The sequence below is a fragment of the Pinus tabuliformis genome, chromosome 5_1, assembly GCF_031772625.1.
Source record: "Pinus tabuliformis cultivar Carrire ecotype Pingquan chromosome 5_1, CPIR1, whole genome shotgun sequence".
In the NCBI taxonomy this organism is placed as follows: Eukaryota; Viridiplantae; Streptophyta; class Pinopsida; order Pinales; family Pinaceae; genus Pinus; species Pinus tabuliformis.
Window position 1 is genome coordinate 425,309,032 of NC_142305.1, and position 21,588 is coordinate 425,330,619.

A 21,588-nucleotide genomic window follows, 5' to 3' on the forward strand; every position below is an offset into this window, starting at 1 on the left:
AACACATAACTCTTTGTTGTCCCAAACATGGTTAATATTGTTGGTGTATGATCTCTTACTTGTGGAATGGTCTCTTGATGATGATAATGAACTCTCAATCCCCAATGCTCACGAATACGATGAATGAATGATCTGATGCCTTACTTGTATATATGCTTCACTAGCATCTCATGCTATATGGTTAATTGAGTAAGCTTTATCTTTCATTTTTCAAGTATAATTTGGTTGCATGAATAAGCATAGTTGTGTAATTAAAATCATTCAAAATTTGTTAATAATTCATGGTTTGTTGGACTATTCGCACACTTATCCCTAACCTTTTACTTTGAGAGTGAGTAGTGTCAAATCACTAGTCTTCATTAAGGAACTTCCTTTCATTACTCAATGACCTATCTTAGCTCGATATTTAAGGATTCCCCCCTAGATAAGGATATCCTTCTTGTAGTCTAAAGAGTGAGAGAAGGCCACCAAGGTGACATTGGGTGGCTTGCTTGATGGGTGGGGTCAAGACTTTTTTTTTCTATGAGATTGTTTGAGTGGAGATACAATTTAGAAAATGCTTACAAGAAAATTAGTTTCCTTTATTTCCATCACCTAAACTACTTCCAATAAAATCATGTGCTTTTAATAAAATCTAATTTTGATAAATAATTAATTCAATAAAATTAAAAAAATAAGATTATTATTATTATTGTTAATTTTTTTTTGTATATGAGAGAATAGACAACTATAGCATGTTTGTACTTAAGGATCGATTATATCCACTACCACAATCACCTCCAAGTGTACCCACATTGCCTCACACGTGGCACACTGAGCTAATCGAAGTTTAAACCAATAACATTATAAGAAATGCCTTAACAACCCATTCTATCATCAACTAATCTACACCATGGGGCAAATTAAAAATAACTTTTAATATTAAAAAGCATAGCCAATTTACTTTATTTGAAAATCAATTTTAACATCTAATTTGAGGAAACTCCGTAAAATAAAATTTAATGTGAAAAATGTTAAGCAAAATAAAGTTGGGGTAAATTATAAAAATAAAAATAAGTAAAGTGAAATATAAATTAACAATTATAATTATAATTAATAATTCAATCATATTACTCCTAATTTACCAAGTGTTAGAGGCATAAAATCTCTTCATATACAAACCTTTTTTAAAGTGAAAAGAGATTTGATCCCCTCTGCCCTTGGTAAATCCAAAATTAAGATCTAAAATTAAGATAGATCCAAGCTAGTTTTATATCAATTTATGTAATTGAAAGTAAAGAATTATTATTTTAATGAAAAGTTACTTTCAAAAATATTTGTAATTTCCTCAATTTTAAAATAAAGCTAGCCTAGTTCCATCTTAACTTTGGATCTATCAAGCGACGAGAAGGATCACCTCTTGAGGTGCAAACCTCTCTTTTTAGTGCAAAACTTGAGGAAAGATTTGTACCTCGAGAGATTTGATCCCTCTCGGTGCTTGATAGATCCAGAGTTAAGATGGATCTAGGTTGGTTTCAGTCATGTGCGGCCAAAGAAAATCTAACAAACATATGATTAATTTTATCAATAATACGTAAATTCATCTAATATTAATATAATCATTTTAAATATGCTAATATGTCTCAGATTAATCTGTATATTTTAATTTTAAATTTTCTTAGTTGCCTCAGTTTGTTGTGATGATAATAACTTTAATGATGAAAAATGATGAAATATAAATTTTGAATGTAAAGGGACAATGTAATAGTGTTGAATGATAGAAAATGTGAATAATAAGAATATAGTCAATTACAAATAGTCTTCATTGTGGTTAATCTAAAACTATTTTCTTCTATTATTCTTATTGTCACCCTTTTTACTTTTGTCATCTTTTCATATTGATTGTCATATTTTCATATCGATTATATGAAAAGGATAGGTTAAACCATAAACCATTTAAATCTTTAGCTCAATCTATTGTAGTAAACATCATTCCTTGTCTCTCCTTCTCTCCAATATTAATAGGTTGAATTACTATAACACAAAAATCAATGTACATTGTCAATAATTTTTTGTGCTTACACTGAAATCAATGCACAATGTTAATCCAATCACTTTAAAATTAATGTACCATCATACATCCAATTACATCAAAACAGAAATCAACATTTACACTGAAATTAATGAATCTAATGCAAGCAATTAAATAAGATTAGAAAACAACATTTACACTAAAATTATTGCATCTAATGAAAGCAATCAAATAAGATTAGAAATCAACATTTACATTCAAATCAATTCATCTAGTGCACGTAAGAAAATTGGATTATAAACCAACATCTACACTGAAATTAATGCACCTAGTGCAAGTAAGCAAATAGGATTATAAAGCAACATCTACACTGAAATCAATGCATCTAGTGCAAGCAATCAAATAGGATTAGAAATCACCATCTACATTGAAATCAATGCATTTAGTGCAAGCAATCAAATAAGATTAGAAATCACCATCTACATTGAAATCAATGCATCTAGTGCAAGCAATCAAACATTATTAGAAATCAACATCTACATTGAAATCAATGCATCTAGTGCAAGCAATCAAATAGGAATAGAAATCACCATCTACATTGAAATCAATGCATTTAGTGCAAGCAATCAAATAGGATTAGAAATCATCTACATTGAAATTAATGCATCTAGTGAAAGCAATCAAATATCATTAGAAATCAACATCTACACTAAAATCAATGCATCTAGTGCAAGAAATAAAATTGGATTAGAAATCACCGTCTACACTGAAATCAATGTATCTAGTGCAAGAAATATTCTTCCTCTCCCCCCCCCCCCCCCCCCACATATATATCTATATCTCCCTCCATCTCTCCTTATTTTCCACTCTATCTCAACCCCACAAACACACATGCTATTTCACTTCATATCTATCAATCTCTTTGTCCCTCTCTCCCTCTCTCCCTCTCTCTCTTCTTTCCTCTCTTCACTTTCCATATATATCTCTATCTACATTTGCCTCTCTATATCACCGCCAAAACATACGCTCTATTTCTTCAATCTATCTAGCTAACCCTCCCTCCTCCTCTCCCTCTCTCTCTCTCTCTATTCCCCTTCTCTCCCTCTCCCCTGCTTATATCTCTCTTCCCTACTTCTTTCCTCTCTCCCGCTCTCTCCATCCTCTTTATCACTCCCTCTCTCTCTCTCTCCACCTTTCTCTCTATATTTCTTTCTTCTTACCTCTCTCTCTCTCTCCCTCCAACTCCATCTCTCTTTCCCTCCCTCACTCCACTCTCTCACATCCTCTCTCTCTTCCTTCCTCTCTCTCTCTCTCTCTCTCTCTCTCTCTCTCTTACTCTTCAACGTCCAAATCTACTACTATATCCCTCCCTCTCTCTGTCTCTCCCCCATTCTCTCCATCTCTCCTTCTTTTACTTTATCTCAACCCCAAACATACACATTCTCTCTCCATCTCTCCATTGGTACTCCCTCTCTCTCTCCACTTCTCACTCTCTATGTATTTCTTCTTCCCTCCCTCTATCCCCCTCCAACTCTATCTCCCTATCCATCCCTCTCTCCTCCTCTCTCCCTCCCTCTCTCCTCTTCTCTCTCAAATCTTCTCTCTCGTACTTCCTCTTTCTCCCTTTCTCTTCTACCTCCCTCTCTCTTCCCCCATCTCTCTCTCTCTCTCTCTCTCTCTCTCTCTCTCTCACCCCATAACTCTCCTTCTCTCTCTCTCTCTCTCTCTTACCCCATAAATCTCCTTCTCTCTCTCTCTCTCTAATCTTCTCTCTTACCCCATAACTCTCCTTCTCTCTCTCAACTATTATCTCTCATTCTTCATCTCTCTCACTCTCTCACTCTCTCTATCTCTCTCTACCCTCTCTCTCTCTCTCTCTCTCTCTCTCTTTTCCCTCCAATCCTATCTCTTCCCCCATCTCTCTCTTTCTCTCTCTACCTATGTTACTATATCCCTCCCTCTCTCCTTCTGTCTCCTTCTCTCTATCTCTCCTTATTTATCTCTTCACCTCACCCCTAAACATACACTATTTCTCTCCATCTTTGCCTTGTCAGCCCCTCTCTCTCTCCACTTCTCACTCTCTATGTCTTTCTTCTTCCCTCCTTCTCTCCCCCCTCCAACTCCATATCTCTATCCTTCCCTCTTCCTTCTCTCTCTCATCCTTCCTCTCCCGCCTTTTCTCTCCTACGTTTATCTCTCTTCCCCCATCTCTCTCTCTCTCTCTCTGTCGTCCAATCCTCTCACTATCTCCCTCCCACTCTCCTCTCTCTTCCCCCTCCATCTTTGTGTCTCCCTCTCCCTCTTTTACCCTTCTCTACCTCTCTCTCTTTTTATTCCTCCTCTCCCCTCTCCTTCAGTTTATCTCCATCTCTCCCTTGTCACTCCCCCTATCTCTCCACCTCTATAACTTTATGTCTTTGTTCTTACCTCCCATTTATATAGAGTTGATATATATCATGATATATTAATATATATTATAATATAACAAATTTAATATTGGATTAAAACAAAGTTATTATATTTAATAATATCAATATTATGATATATTAATATGAATATTAGATTTAATAATACTAATAATAATCTAATATTAATAGTATGGTTAATAGTATTTTTTGCATGGTATTAATAATAATTTGGCCCATGGTATTTTGCCCATAGGCTTCACCTAAATAAAACCTATTTTTTGAGTGTTAGTAAGTGTAAAGAGGTTTATGGAGCAAATATAAAAAGAGATTTTATTTATTTACCATACCCCCTGTTTATTTATATTAACATTTATTTATCATATTTCTTTTATTTACAATGGTATTTGGTCCATAGGTTTGGTATATAATTAGATGTTGATTTCTAATATTATTTGATATGTTTTTATTTATTTACCATACATCTTTATACCTCTTTTATATTTATTTATTTATCATACCTCTTTTATAAATATGATAATTGGCCCATAGTATTAATAATTATGTGTCCTTGCGGATCCACCTAAATAAAACCTATTTTTTGAGTTTTCATAAATATAAAGAGGTTAATGGAGTAAAGATAAAAAGAGGTTTTATTTATTTACCATACCTCTAGTTTATTAAAAAAAAAAAAAAACCATACCTTTGGAGTAAATATTAAAAAAAAAAGTCTTATTTATTTACCATACTTCTCGTTTATTTATATTTTTATTTATTTACCATAGCTCTTTTTTTACTATTCGTAAACCTCTTTATATTTTAAATTTATGTTGTGTTTATACATAATAATAATTAGATTGATTTTTAAATAGGGCTCACGTTAGATTAACAATGGTAAATGTTAAATATTACATTTACATTTAAGTTTAAGTTTACATGTTTACATTTACATTTAAGTTTACATGTTTACGTTTTTACGCGAGATCTACCCCATGGGTGCAATAATTATTTTATTTTTAATCTGAAATTACAAATAACTTTGAAAAATACATATAAATAACCAAAAACAATTTTATATTAATTAAAATAAAATAAATTTCAATTAATTGAAAGTTAAAATAATATTATTTTAATGAAAAGTCGCTTTCTATTTTCAAAGAGAGTAAAGAGATTTATAATTATTTTATTTAAACTTTGAATTACAAATAATTTAAACTACACCCTAAACCGTAGGGGTTATAGATCATCTTGCCTTGATAATTGGCAATGTAAAGGCATTGTTTTACATCTGGCACTGTTTCTACCAAGGTAACACCTATCCAAATCTCTCGGAAGATAAAAATGATCCAGATTGGATTTTTAGTGGATCCATGTGTTTGGTGCCCCTGAAAACCTATATCTCAACCATCACAGTGATTTCAGATTCTATGGGCATTGAACTAGCAACAACTAGATGGGAACTAGAGAAAGAGAGATGCATTTTCAATGGATCCATGTGTTTGGTGCCCTGAAACCTATATCTCAAACATCAGAGTGGTTTCAGATTCTATGGGCATTGAACTAGTGATAACTAGTTGGGTACTAGAGAAAGAGAGACGGGCATTGAACTAGCAACAACTAGTTGGGAACTAGAGAAAGAGAGATGTCGGGAACTAGAGAAAGAGAGATGCAGCGCGCTGCTGAAACCTGGAAAAAAAACTAATAGGTTTTTAGATTCGAAGTTCCTTGTAATAGAGATATGGTGGGTGCTTTAGATGTTGGTTACATGTCTGGCAATTCGAACAGCTCATCAATGGATGCCGAAGTTTCTTCGAAAGTCGGTCTTTGACAAAGTTGAGGAAACCTTCAGATTTGATGCTCAATTACTCTCACATTGTTGTTGAGCTAAATCAGATATTCAACTTGCAGAATGATTGATCCCATCGTTACGCATTATGGCAAAGGTCAACTATCTTGCTTCTTGGCCGATCCAAATACTCTACTAGATTTGGTGAGTAACTCTTAACAAAGTGTGAAAAACATTCCGTAATTAATTTTAGATTTTCTGGAGTATTTCCATATATTTTTTTATTAGATTACCGTTTTCATCTATATCTGGAAGGTGGCAATGAATGGTTCCAAACTTAGATTTTTTTGGAGTTTCTCTACATTATTTATTTCTCTTGGGAGATTAGATCTTCCATATATGTCTTCAAAACTTCGACCCAAAAAACCATTATCCTTTTTCTCTTAAATGTGTTATTTTTTTTGTTGAATTCAAATTACAGATATTGGCAGACATGGTTGCGAATGCAACTTTAGCAGCCATGGCCAGACATGCAGGAAAGCATGGCTTAAAGGTTTATTAGGTTGCTTATTCAATGGTAAATCCCATAACAATTCAAGAATTTTTAAAAATAATATTTGAACATTTTAAATGTAATCCCTACATTGATCACAAAGAAAACCCAGTAATACTAACGTAAGTTGTAACGATACTCTATGTTTCTTACTCGACATTTTGATGAATATAAGTGGAATTTGAAAAGTTAAAAATTTGTTGATGTAAATTTTACTTTTACTTTGAATATAATTTCTGCATATAATCTTTGTTCAAGGAGTAGATGCGTTATTTAATCTAAAGAATTATTGATTTACCATAATTATAAAAAAATACATAAAATGCATCATTGCAAACTGATAGTCATATTGCAAATAGCGGGGTTATCAAGATCATCTACAAAATATATGTTACAGAATTGAAGCACTTGGAAAAGATATACAAGTCGTATGCATTCTATGAAGGAAGGTGAATTATGTGCAATGGAGATGAAATACAGATTTATTGGTGTTATATTGTTTTAAACATTTTGATTGGTAGCATACATTAATAATTTTTTTAATATATTTGTGCATATTCGATACAATTCTGATAAATTGTTTCAAGAGCTCTCTTAAGATGAATGAAACAATTTCAGATTTGATGTGAAGATGACCGAGACAGTTTCGGATTTGATGTTAAGATTATCGAGTGGAAAAAATACATCGGAAATATTCATATTCCCTGATATGTATCAATGGATTACAATGGTTGCAATGAGCATGAAGACATCAATTTTCACTTCACTGGGTTCACTATTTTTGGGAGAGTGATGGGGTTTGTTGGAGCATAAAGTTGTCCAGATATAAATGGAGGTCATGGCAATGTGAACGTTGAACTCATTTCCACCAGCAATGATCTCATTAATGACGTGTTTACGTTGCAGGAAGGCAGTTAAACGTTTACAAATATTACTCCAAGGAAATATAAGTTGGTTTCTTCCCATCATGAATACATAAACTTCATCAATCCTTGAGTAGTATACAAATATCAGGTCATATCAAATCCCACTACATTTTTTTCAAAAAGGAAAGGCCATGATATTTTTCTCTCTTTGCCTTCATTTGATATGCAGAATAAGTTTGGAGATTCTTTAAGGATGAGTGCCAGAGGACATAATAGCCCTCCATGAAATCAAACGTGAAGAAGTGGACAAAGCGGGCTCTGTGAGCCAATTGTTAAACCGAGGAAGAAGGTATAAGGTCATACCTAATGTCAATCCTATCTAGGATGGCGCTAGGCATGAGGTATAATGATTGAGGTTTATAGAGTATATTTTCTATAATATTCTCTTTCAAATATGTGATTCTCATGTTCTCTTAACAATTATCCAAAGAGGCTCTCGAGAGATGGAGTTGGGCTTTGGAAATCTGGTAGTAGATGACATCTTTTATGTCCCAAGTCATGATATGGATGGCTTATCTGTTTCTCAGGGAAACCCTATTTTAGGTGTTCATGTATACCTTTATTCAGATGATGTCCATGAGGTGAAGTGCCCTCAAAGAAGCTCCTTGGCCAAATCAAAAGCTTTTTCATGCAATATCTAATGCATATGGGAAATTTGCTTTTAATTTTATTCCATGTGGAAAATAAAGGTTGTTGCCAAATTTCTACAACAATGAGAATACAATATTTGATGTTTCACTTCCATCTATAGAGGTTCTTGTTGAGCATAGTCATGTTAATATATCTTAGCAATTTCTTTTCACATGTTTCTCAGTTGGAGGACTTGTGGTGACTTCTGAAGGAGTCTGTTTTGAAGGTGTTAAGATATTAGTTGATGGATGAGAAAGAACTACAATAGATGTCCAGGGATATTACAAACTTGATCATGCAACATCAACACGCTACACAATCAAGGCTGAGAAGGATCACTTCGAGTTTAGCAGTTTGGATAATTTCATGGTTGTGCTAAACATGGCTTCAATCCCAAAGATAGAAGCAACACATTATAATATTTGTGGTTCCCTAAAATTAGTGACAAATGGCTATTATGGCAAGCGTCAAGTTGGTTTGACACATGGGCCAGACAATGTTAAGCCTCAACTAAAGAGGATTGATGATATGGGAAACTTCTGCTTTGAGGTTCAACCATGTTAATATCGAATATCCCCACTGACCACAACAACAGAATGTGATTCTGGTCTTCAATTTTCACCATCACTTACTTAAATTTTCACCATCCTCAATTTCTATATCACTTACTTCTCTGGTTGTTGAACTCTAGGTTCAGAGAAGCTTAACTCTTTAAGTTTAACAAAAGAGAGCAATGACTTCATATTTGAGAAAGTCCTACCTATTGCATTGCGTCTCGAGGTAAAACATGGACCTTCATCTGATTTGTTAGATTGGGATGATGACCGGTGTTGGGAGAGAAAGGTTATTGATGTCAATGTTGGTGTTTTTTATCATTCAGAGATAATGTTTATCCAAAAAGGCTATTGGTTGCGTATTATGTCTACTCATCTTGTGGCTTCTTACATCGTACAGCCAAACAAAGAACCAATGAATTTGTTGATTGAGAAAGGATGGTAGCAAATCTGCTTAGAAGCTTCTCGTGTGCACATGCTTCATTTCTTGAACTCGTGCATTTTCTTTGGAATGTCTTCATTAGAATTCAATGTATTGAACCATAAGCCTATACATTTGATTGGTGAAAAATATCTACTGAGTGGTGAAATACATGTTGATTCAAGTTCTTATCCGAAAGCAAATGAGTTTCCTCGAAGCATTATTGTAGACATATGGCAAAAGGAAGGTGAATTATAGATATGATCAATAATTTCAAACTTGTTTCAAGTGCTAATGGACCAAGCAACATTATTGTATATAAGTAAACTCACTCGGCCAATCTTGAAGATGAAATGGTCATTGTTATGAGAGATAAAAGGAATGCTAGTAAGAAAAATAGTTTTGAAAACGTCTTGTTTTATCCAAGAAGTCGGCATGTTGTTGTTAAAACTGATGGGTGCCAACCTGATATTCCTTCTTTTGTGGGGTGCCTAGGAAAGTACATTCAGGGTCAGTGTTGCTAGCAATCCTAGGTGTTGACATTAAAATAATTGCTCAAAATGACAGTAGCAATGGTCTTCTGAAAAAGGGTGACTTGGTTCTTCAAACTTCGATAAGATCAGATGGTCTGTTTTTGGGTGGTCCTTTGTATGATGATACTGAGTACTATGTTGAAGCTTCCAAGGGATATCATTTAAAATCACTTGCATAGGACCCCTTTTGAAGCTTAGTTGTATGCTCATCCAATTTGATTAGACGCCCCACTCAACTAGCCAAACCATAAAGAATATTTGATTATCAGTATTTGACCTTCTGTGCACTCCCTGCGTTTGTGATCCTCAATAGAGGAATTACTGAATTTGCGTCAAACAACCGTTAGATATGGACAAAACCTCTTCAATCGCATTGCTTCAAATTACAACCATGTAAGTCTAGATTTTACTATTACTTTCAACGCTTTACAATGAAACTAGTGTAAATGCAGGTTGTATGTGGATAAAATATAAACCACTGTAAACACAGGTTGTCTTGTATGTGTATGTAGGGGCATACATGATAAAATATTTGAGAGTGAATGGGATATTGTTTCAAGAGCTTTCATGCTCTATCTTGAGACTCAATATGCAACGTGGAAGTAATTTGATCGTACTGGAAATGGACTCATATCCCAATAATCTATACAATTTCTTAGTGGACATATTGATTGAGATGATGGGGAGCTTTAAATAATTAAAGGAGCTGGTCATATGTGTTGTTCCTTTGCTTAAAGAAATATGTATCATCTCAATTTGTTGTTCGAGAGGCTTCCTAATCTCCAATTTTTGTTAATGGGTGACAACTTTATCTTTGTACTTTTCTTTTACATGTGCAAAGAACAACATGTTTCAATGTTTAAGAATGTTTGAATTTGCTACTTAGTTGTTAGGTATAACATAATTTTTTTTTATATATATACAAAGCATATATTGATGTAGCTTAGGTTGACTATTATGAATTGGTTCATTATTATTTCCAGTTTGCATATTCAGTATATCCAATAAATATGAAACAAAACTAGTAACGAATTTGTTTCATATATATTCCTTAATGAAAATCTACACTACCTAAATTGAAAAAGTTAATCTGCTATAAGATGTGAAAAAACCATAAAATTCTTCCATGGTTTTTTCCCATGATGTTCATAATGAATATTTATGTATTTTACCTCGTAAATGAGTGCAAAGTTGGCTTATTTTGGTTTTGAAATGCAATGCAGGAACTTTCAAAATATCCCATACCTCGACGTCTCAGATCCCCACTCTCTCATCTCCGTATATACAGGTTTATGTAGACATAACTAAATTTCATGATAGGGAAATCAGTGTATTAGGTTTCTTTCTTCAAAGCACCCCTACTCTAGAGATGATAGAACTTTGTTTAATTGATGACTTGAATTATGACGATCCACGATATGTAAAGTTTTTGGAGGAAGTGATGTATTTGAATAGAGTTTCAAAGAAAGCAAGGATATTGGTATGAGAATCTTCTTTTTAAATACACGCTTCAAAATCTTTAAACTGTTGACCAGTAAAAAGGCTTTCGGGCTTCATTTTCTTTTATTTTTTTCTTTACGGAAGGGTATGACCAATGTAGGTTGTATGTGGATACGAGGATGAATTCTACTATGGATACGAGGATGTGGACACCAGTGGAATGACCTGCTTAGTCTTGGGAAACATCGAGTATGGAAGTGGATGACAGTCTCATGGAGTGGGTATGCGACATTTTGCCCCATTTTCATTTTGTTTATCATTCGTTGTTTGCGCTGGTTCTAATAGTCAGTTTTAATTATTTATCTTTTTGTCATTTATATCATTAACATTCCATGTTTCCCAGGCAAGGTAACATCTTCGGTTGCTTTAGATGAGCAACCTGTAGGATTAGGATGTTCCCAATGTTCCCAAGATTTATATCATATCTCAAGTGTCAGGTTTGGGTTATTTATTTGGTCAAAATTCCCCAAGATTTATATCATATCTCAGCCTTTTGAAATTCATGCATTCATGCCATTCGAATGTAACACATCACGACAAGGATGAGCCCTATTAAGCTCACCAACTCTGTTACTATGCTTCATGAATCATAATTCAAATGGACTCTGAATTTGGTTCTTTTCCTTGACTAAACAATATTAAGCAAAATCCTCTCATTCAAACTCAACCCCAAGTCATACTCAAAATTTTGACATGTGAATAACATTGGCTCGGCAGCAAGTTTGACACCCAAGTCCTTGCAAGTCAGACAAGACTATCCATTTTTTTAAAAAATTGATCATATCCTTAAATTGTTATCCCTTGGACTCCTTCATTAAAGAAAAGATCATTCTATGATTGATAATTGGTCTATCAAAACGTGGATGGAGTGAAATATGAGTTAAGGAGTAGAGAAATAAATTTTCCTTGATATTGCCTAGAATATTTTGAACTTTTGGGGGCACATCACGTGACACTACCATCATGACACCAACATTTTTTGGTAAAGTTCCACTGCAAGAGGCATCCACTGATTCATGTTCCACAACCCGTGACTGTAAAGATGATTCTTCCTGAACATTTTTCCTAGATGATGATAATGATATATAGTCCTTATCATCATAAAGTATGGATTTTCTTTCTTCACCCGTGCTCCACCTTCCCCCTCCCAATTGTATATAAGCATCAGTTTCTCTTGCATGGTTCCCTCCGATTGAAAATTTATACCCATACTTGAAATCCTCGTCTTGATCTTGGTTCTTATGCTTCTCTTCTTCTTCTAAGCTAAGCAATCAAAAAAAACATTACCTCCCTACCACCACAAATAGATAAACCATTTTTCCTACACTATCTTTCAAGCTCCACAAGAGGAATACTAAACAATTCTCGAGTTGTTGCTCCCTCTCCAATCACCATAGCAACATCTTGATTTGGACCAGATCCATCTTTTATGTCTGTAAGATTGGATTTAGAACTATCAAGGTCCTTCAATGGTGGGTCATCTCCACATATTGAATGAAAGGGAGGGACACCTAAATTTCCAAACTGAAGAAAGGTAGCTCTCCGTCCATTCACATAAGCATATGAAAGGAGAAACCAGTCTGACCAAACTTGGAGAACTTTCATCACTCTCTGCTGCAAGGATGCCATAATATAAATGTAAAAAAAGTCACAAAAAGATCCACACATTCATTACACTAATTACGATATTTTTTTTAGGAGTAAAAATTACCAACCGCCTTGCTAATTCATGACCAATAAGGGGCTTGATCTTAATACATGATCTATTTTCATCATTACTATCCTCAACGTGTTCTATTATTTGGAGTGAGATTTCATGAATTGGCAAGTGTGTTTTTCCACATTTCTGTTTTTATATCCCACACAATTGGAATCCTGCTACATTTGGCATCCTCTACTTCCTTAGGCTACATGTGTTAAAGAGGGTACAAAACACTAATGATATGTTCTTTTGCCATAAGTTCTTCTCATTTTTTGGATGAATCGCGTGGAAATTTTATTCGTGCCAATTATGTGGCAGGAAGTAATGTTCCATTATTATTTTTTTATCATCTCTTGTTTATGAGTTAGCATGCTTCTATTGTACTAGTTCATTACGACTATGTCATGTAAAGATCAAGTTGAGTGGGTTTTACATTTGATTTCCATTGTAGTCAACAACTGAATATATAAGTTTTCTTTTAGGTTGAATGATGGGACAACACACTTTGATTTCCACTAGTGCTCTCTTTTTCATATACTATCACAAGTGCACAAATACAAACTCACTTTTATTTTTACCTGGATAAGCAAATGATGACAACTTTGTATTTTGTAGTGACAAGGATAACTATGTATTGGAGCTAGATCTTGAGCCCTTCAATTCATCCTTTCCTTACCCAACACAACCATCTCCTATTGGTAACGGAGTTCAATTTCTGAACCAACATTTGTCTTCAATACTATTTCATGATAAAGAAAGAACACAACCATTGTTGGATTTCCTTCGAGCACACAAATACCAAAGCCATGTCATTTTTCTTTCCTTGGTTAATATATTGCATCATTGTGTTTGATAGTTAATTCATTATTATTCTATGCCAATAAATCTCTATCAAATAGCAGAGAAGGATGACCTGGCTATTTTAGAGATATATAATATGAATTAATTAAAAATTCACAGGGTTATTTCGATTCTCATCTTTCTATTTCACTTCTTTAGAGAAAACTATATATTCAAATACCAACTCAACTCAAACCAAACTAAAATAGAGAATCCTAGTTATGAAGATGTTTCTCTCTCCATACCTTATAATGACATTATTTTTTTGAATTATACTTGAAGTTCACTGATAATAACTTGGATTTATATATTTCTTTTAGCACCAAATTGAAATCATGGTAAAAATATGAATATCCCATTAAATATGACCTAAAGATGATTCAAAGAATATCACCTTTAGTCTGAGCATGTGGCAGAGTAATTTCTTAGGTGTGAAGTTTTATTAGAGGCATTGTTTGTTTATTTGTTTTGGTTAGAAAATGGTTTTCTCTTGCTTTTATGTGACTTTCAATTTATCATATCTAGCATGTTGAGAAATGGGAAAGAATAATGTGTGACATTTATCTTGCAGAAATTGATGTTGAATGAAAGGATAAAGAGTTTAACCAAGCTACAATCCGCTTTGGTAAAGGTAGAGGGACATCTTAAAAAGTTACCTAAGAATACACCATATACATAGTTTGAACATAAGTAATATATGGCTTTTTTGTTTGCAGATATGTTCTTTTTTCTATCCAAGATATCACAACAAGACAAATATTGATATTGTAGAAATTGTTAGAGGACCTCATTGAGGTCAATTTTTCTGATGTTCTACTTGATTGATACATTCTCATGACAGGAAGGCTTTAAATACGAATTAATATGTTACCAAAACAAATTATATTCAAAGTTTATACATATAAAAGATAAAAACAAATGCCAATTCCTTCATTTGATTGTTACTTGACTCTGGTGTGGGTGGGTTATATGAAATGTGATTGGAAAAAGGATGGGGAGACAATATAGAGATCATGTCTTGGATATGATTCATTTGTTGTTGGAGATCCTTCAGGCACTTCAACCATCGACTTTGGAAATGTTTCTAGTAAGTATTCCTATGGTTTTTAATGTTGTGATTCTTTCACCTCATGGTTATTTTGGGCAAGCAAATGTTTTAGGAATGTGTGATAAGATATCGATGGACAGGTAAACAATTTTTTTTATAATTGCAATGTCCATTCCATGATATCCTCTCTTTATTGTTTGATTGTATTTTGAACGTTTATTTCGATTTTTCTTTGTATTTTAACTATGAAATTGAAATTACTTGGTATTATGTATGTTTAAACAACAACCAAAGCTTGAAGATGAAATTAATATTACACGATATTGATTGAAATCCTTTTAACTATTTTGTATTGAAAGATTTTCATGATTATTAGAAAAGTTTACTTTCATGTTGTTATTTGAGAACATGTTGTTTATATACTTGACCAATTTCATGCATTAGACAAAAAATTGTTGTTGCAAATAAAATGACAAGGATTAGACATCACACCTCATATTATTTGTTTTAACAAGTTATTTACAGCTTGAGCTTTTTAGCATGTAACTTAGTTGGCATGATTGTGCCTAAGCTTTCCCTGAAGGTTGAATACTAAGTTACTAAGGTGTTCTTTTCTATGGTGACTTTAATTTGTTTATACAGGTCATCTAGCCACATAGTGGCCACTATTGCTCAACTGAAGAAAACTTGTTCGAGTTTCTTGCTCTTATGGGGAAGAATGGATTTAACATTGTTGATGTTGAGGTATATGTAATATAAATCGTTTATAGTCTACTTTCATTTATATTCTATTGTTCATTGTCTTTCATGTATTACACTCTGCATTCTAGGTTCTTTTGTTTTCAGAAAAGGAACTCGGTATTGATGGTAAGCAGTGGAATTTGAAGAAAGAGGAGAACACTAACACTGGAGCGACAAATGAAAAAAGAGAGAGAAGAGAACTGGTCTAGTGGTACCCTTAAAGCCAATATCCTGCATAAGACACACACATTGAGACTGATGTTCAGGTCTTCATAGTTGGTGAATTCACTTACAATGACTTGACAACACAATGATAATGCTTTATAGTGATGAAACAACATTTCATGTGTAAATTGTAGTCCAACCAATGTTAAGTTAGAAACTCATATTGTAATACTCGACATTTCATATAATGCAATTTCTGTGGTTGAAATTATTTATAGTTGCACTTGATATTGTTTAGTATTTTAACTAACATATGTAATTTTGAATTTCATACTAGATGAACCAATTCACATTGTATGATGTTTTTTTTTGTTTTGTTTTGTTTTAGTTTTTTTTTTTTTTAGTCGCAAAATTATACTAATTAATCTATGTTGATTAATAATAAACACATAAAATCAATCTAAAACTAAAACTACTAAATTAGTAGTTTATATCGATTAATGATGAACACCAATAAAATGAATATACGACTAAATTAGTCGTTTATAATGATTATTAATGAAAATAAATGAAATGAATATAAACTACTAAATTAGTCGTTTATATAGTGAATATGAAACTACCAAAAAAATATAAATGACTACTGCAAATGATTAATTTTTCATTACAAATGACAACTATTAGTAGCTAATCTACAGTATCTTATAACACGACAAAAATTTAGTCATATTTCTTTGGTCAATAATAGGTTTCAAAAGACGACTAAAATTTACCTATATATGACTGTTAGTAGCTAATTTACAGTATCTTATAACACAACCAACATTTTGGTCATATTTCTTTGGTCATTCATTGGTTTTCTCAGATGATCATATAGTAATATATTTTGTTGTATATTTGGTCATTAATTGTGGCAATTAATGGCTAAATCAATAACTAAATTAATGACCAAATTTATGACTAAATATATTGTTAGATGATAAAATTGAGACAATCAATTAATGACTAAGCTAAAAACGACTAAAAGTTGGTCGCGTTATAAGATACTGTAAATTAGCTACTACTGGTCACCGACTGAAAAATAGTCATTTATATGAAAATTTTAGTCGTTGTTTTAGTAACTAATTAGCCATTTTGTACTAGTGTTAGTTTTGTCCTCATGTCCATGGTTGATCTGAAGTGGTCCCTGTCGCTGCAAATCTAACAAACTCTAAATAGTATAGCATTCACCTCTGCTTGTTTCTCTTGTGCCTACATGATTTTGTCATTGTCTGCTTTGCAACTCCTTATTTCTTCCTTCAGGCTTCTCAATGTGTCTGCCAAGTCAGAAGAGTGCCCTACACCACACTGCCCATCTGATGCATAGGGAGATTCTATGTAGTCTACCACCTTGCTAGCCATCTGATCTCTTTCCTGCAAGGCATACTATGTCAGCTAAACCAAATCACAATAAACCAACATACCTTAGCATAATTCGGGGAGGATACCTTGTCTGCAAGATCATCAAATCAACATGATACATGTATAACATAATCATAACAAAATATAGACATATATCAAATAAGTGTATCAACACATAAACACCATTCTAGCTAGGGTCCAATCATCAATGCAAGGCCATATCAACAATGCATGTTGTGACCTCATGCATGACAACAACCATTACTCCATTGCACACATTGCCACATGAAACTATCAACATGCATAAGCAATGCCTAATCAACTACACATACGTATGAATGCATGTAGTCGAGCATAAGTGATCAATTCTTATAATCAACCTACAAGACTGATACATATAATCAAAACATTCAAGAATGGACCTGACATACAAGGATGTAGTTAAGAGACATATAATCAACATGTAAGCGACATATAACCATGTGCAACTAGTCATAGACTTCCGATGAGGCACCCCACAAAAGCACATCAAGCTCCTCATGACAACCTTACTACAATCATGATCAACATGATGCAATGCAACAAGCACATGTAATGCAAGTGTAAGAGACACACATGCAACTGACACGTATGCATGACCAAGCACCATCACTTAAGGAGAGTGCAACCACGCTCTGATACCAATCTGTAACACCCCCTCCTCCCAGATCCACCCAAGCATCCAACCAATCGGGAAAACATGTGATGAGAGAGGTTACTATAAGGGATTCAATCTCCTTGGTGACCTTAAGGAAATGGAATCGACGAAACTCATCAAACAAACCCATCCACATCAGCAATTACACCCCCAGGAGACATGTCAGCCACTCAGACATCTTGTCCCTGGGTCCCACTGATGTTTTAAGCCTCTTAACCCAAATTCGCTCTCATGCTATAGGCAAGACAACGACCAACAACTCAAAGTCACTCTCATAGGCCTCTATGCCAACGACTATGGACTTTTCTCAGCAAACCTGTGCCAACGACTCCGAGATTTGAGCCACTTTTCTAGCCCATAACCTTGGCCGCTGCCCATAACTTGCTACAACCTTCAGAATCCATCAAAGACATGATAAAAATGTTGATAAATCAAGAATCAACCTCAGGACTAGGCACACACATCCCTAACCGGGACTGACATTCTGTCAAACACTTAGCATTAATGCAATCGACAAATCTAAGATACAAGACAAAGCATAAATGACTGAAATAACTTATGAAACATAACCAGAAGGATCACCTCCTTCTCCATTGGACTATTATATCATCAATTAGGTCTTGCATCCATCCATTTAATAATTACAAGTAAATACATGAAATAACCATGACATGAACCAGTCACATAACCATGCTTATAACCAACATTAAACCATATAAATATCAGAGATATGACAACCATTAAATCCACATATAAACAAGTACAAAAGTAAGAGAACTTAGCTTTTATTAATCATAGGCAAATCCAACCAGGTTCGGGACTTCCACATACCACCCGACCATAGACATAGTTGAACCAAATCTCTCTTTCAGCCAGTCACACTCGTGCCATATTCCAAACATGAATGTGGGATCTCATAGAACAACCAATCTAAGAACAACCAAGGGAATCCAGAGGTTAAACCACCTCCACCTTCACCAAGCCATGATGACACCAAAATCGATGCTCCGAACACAACTAAAATGAACTTGGAATGCCATCCAGAATCCATCACTATCCTTGAGGAATTTTTCCTCTCCTTGTCTCTCAAGATTTACCACAATCCAATCCTGTATCATTAGGCCCTAAACCGAGACTAGTCTATTAGGCTTTACCACAATCCAAATGCGGATCACTAGGCCCTAAACCGAGACTTCTCCCTTAGGCTTTACCTTGTATCCTGCCAAAATCGATCAAGGGATTCCTAGGCCTTTGGGAATGAACCTTGAGACCAACTACGCCCCGAATTCTGAAATCCCTCCGACAAACCAAAGCTCAAAACTGAAATAAACATCCCAACACCATGGCATATGGAAAAAGGCAAGGCTAGGTTGAAAACCACTATCATAACCTGACAACTGACAACAAGAGAACCATACACCAACATGCAAAGCCATGCATGTCTAAACCAGCTAGGAAATCACACATGCAAAATGTTATGTGCAAGTATTCCTGCTGAACCTACCTGATCCTGCTTTCCTTTCCTCGATCCTTGCTTTCCTTCCTTTCCTTTTGCTTGCATTTCCTTCCTTGATCCAAAGCTAGAGTGCTCCAATAAAACTCTAAGTGACCAAGAGTGTGAGAGAGAGAGAGAGAATAATGAGAGAGCTCCAAATTTGAATTGACGAAAGGTTAGCAAAAGCTTGCCCACTGATCCTCATAAGCCTTTTTATTAATGAGCCCTCTAATTTATTCATTTTCCATTATTTTTCTTCAATTTCCTCCTCACATGCAACTTGTGACCTTTTACCTTCCTTTTCTCCTATTTTCCTTTATTTTCATTAATAAATGTGCCAAAAATGCCTTTTTGCCTTTTAATGCCTTAACCTTAGCCTTTGCCAATTTTCCTTAGCCAAAACACACATCTAGTGATGCCCACTAGGATACCTTTGCCCAACATTCAACTTGGAATAAGTGTCCCTTAACCGTGGTCTTATTTTGCCTTTATTAAATTTTATTAGATGAAATTTTCACTAGGGATATTACATTTATGTAGTTGTGGACAACAAGCATGCAAATCACTAGACATCCATTATTGAGATGGAAGGTAAGCTATGTGGTCGAGTTGTTTCTATTTTGATTGATCCTGGATCTGATTATAATTATGTTAACCCTCACCTGATGGATGAGTGTGGCTTGAGAAAAGAAGTTAATGCAGATTCTTGGTTGGTGAAGTTGGCTACCGCTACTAAGAAGAGAGTTCATCATTGGGTAAGAGCTTGTGCATTTGAGTTAAATGGTATGCCTACAACAACACATTTGAATGTACTACAACTGGGATCATATAGTATGCTTTTGGGTATGGATTGGTTGTTCTTCACAGGACCAAAGTATATTGTTATGACACGGCTATTGAGTGCCTGGATGATATTGGAGAAAAGAGAATATTGCAGGAAAAGAAGAAGCCTACATCAGTTAGGATGGTCACGACTATGCAGGCTAAGCACAATTGCAGGAAAGTGTGTGTAATGTTCGCAGTTCATATTTCCAGTGACAAGGGGATAAGGATGTTGAGGATACAAAGATCTTTAAGAGGTACCCTATATTACAAGAATTTCAGGATGTGTTTCCAACAAAGATTCCAGAGTTGCCTCCCCATAGGGAAGTGGACTTTTCTATTGAGTTGGTACTAGGAGCAGCACCAACATCAAAGGCACCTTACAGGATGAGCACACCAAAGTTAGTAGAGTTGAAGTTGCAGCTGAAGGAAATTCTTGATGAGGGATATATTATTCCAAGTGTATCATCTTGGGGTGCACCAATATTGTTTGTGAAGAAGAATGATGGTACTCTCAGGTTGTGTATTGATTATAGGAAACTGAACAAGGTGATGATTTAGAACAGGTACCCATTGTCGAGGATTTACGACTTGTTTGATCAATTAAAGGGAGCAACATTGTTCTCAAAGATTGATATGAGATCAGGATACCATCAGGTTCGTATCAAAGAAGAGGACATCTACAATACTACTTTTAGGACCAGGTATGGGCATTATGAGTTTGTTGTTGTTCCTTTTGGTTTGATTAATGCCCCAACTACTTATATGTGCTTGATGAATAGTGTATTGCATCCTTATCTAAATAAGTTTGTGATTGTATTCATTTATGAGATATTGATATATTCTAAGAATGAGGAAGAGCATGCAGAACATTTAGCAACAGTGTTGAGATTGCTAACAGAGCATCAGTTGTATGCCAAGCTTAGCAAGTGTAGTTTCTTTCAAATAGAAGTACATTACATGGGACATGTTGTCTCCAAGGAAATCATAACAATGGACCCGAAAAAGATTAAAGCTATCATGGAGTGGGAAGCTCCTAGAAATGTGGATGAAGTCAGATCATTCACGGGGTTACTAGGTTACTATAAGAGATTTATCAGGAACTTCTCCCACATTGCATATCATATTACATCATTGGAAAGAAAAGGTAAGAATTTTGAATGGATAGAGGAATGTGCAGCCAATTTTGAGCAGTTGAAGCGGTTCTTGACAAATGATTTAGTTCTTAAGATTGCAGATCTAGATAAAGAGTTCGTGGTGTGTACATATGTTTGCAAAAGAGGACTTGGTGGAGTCCTAATGCAGGAGGGATAGACGGTGTGCTATGAGTCCAAGAAACTGAATAAGCATGAGTAGAA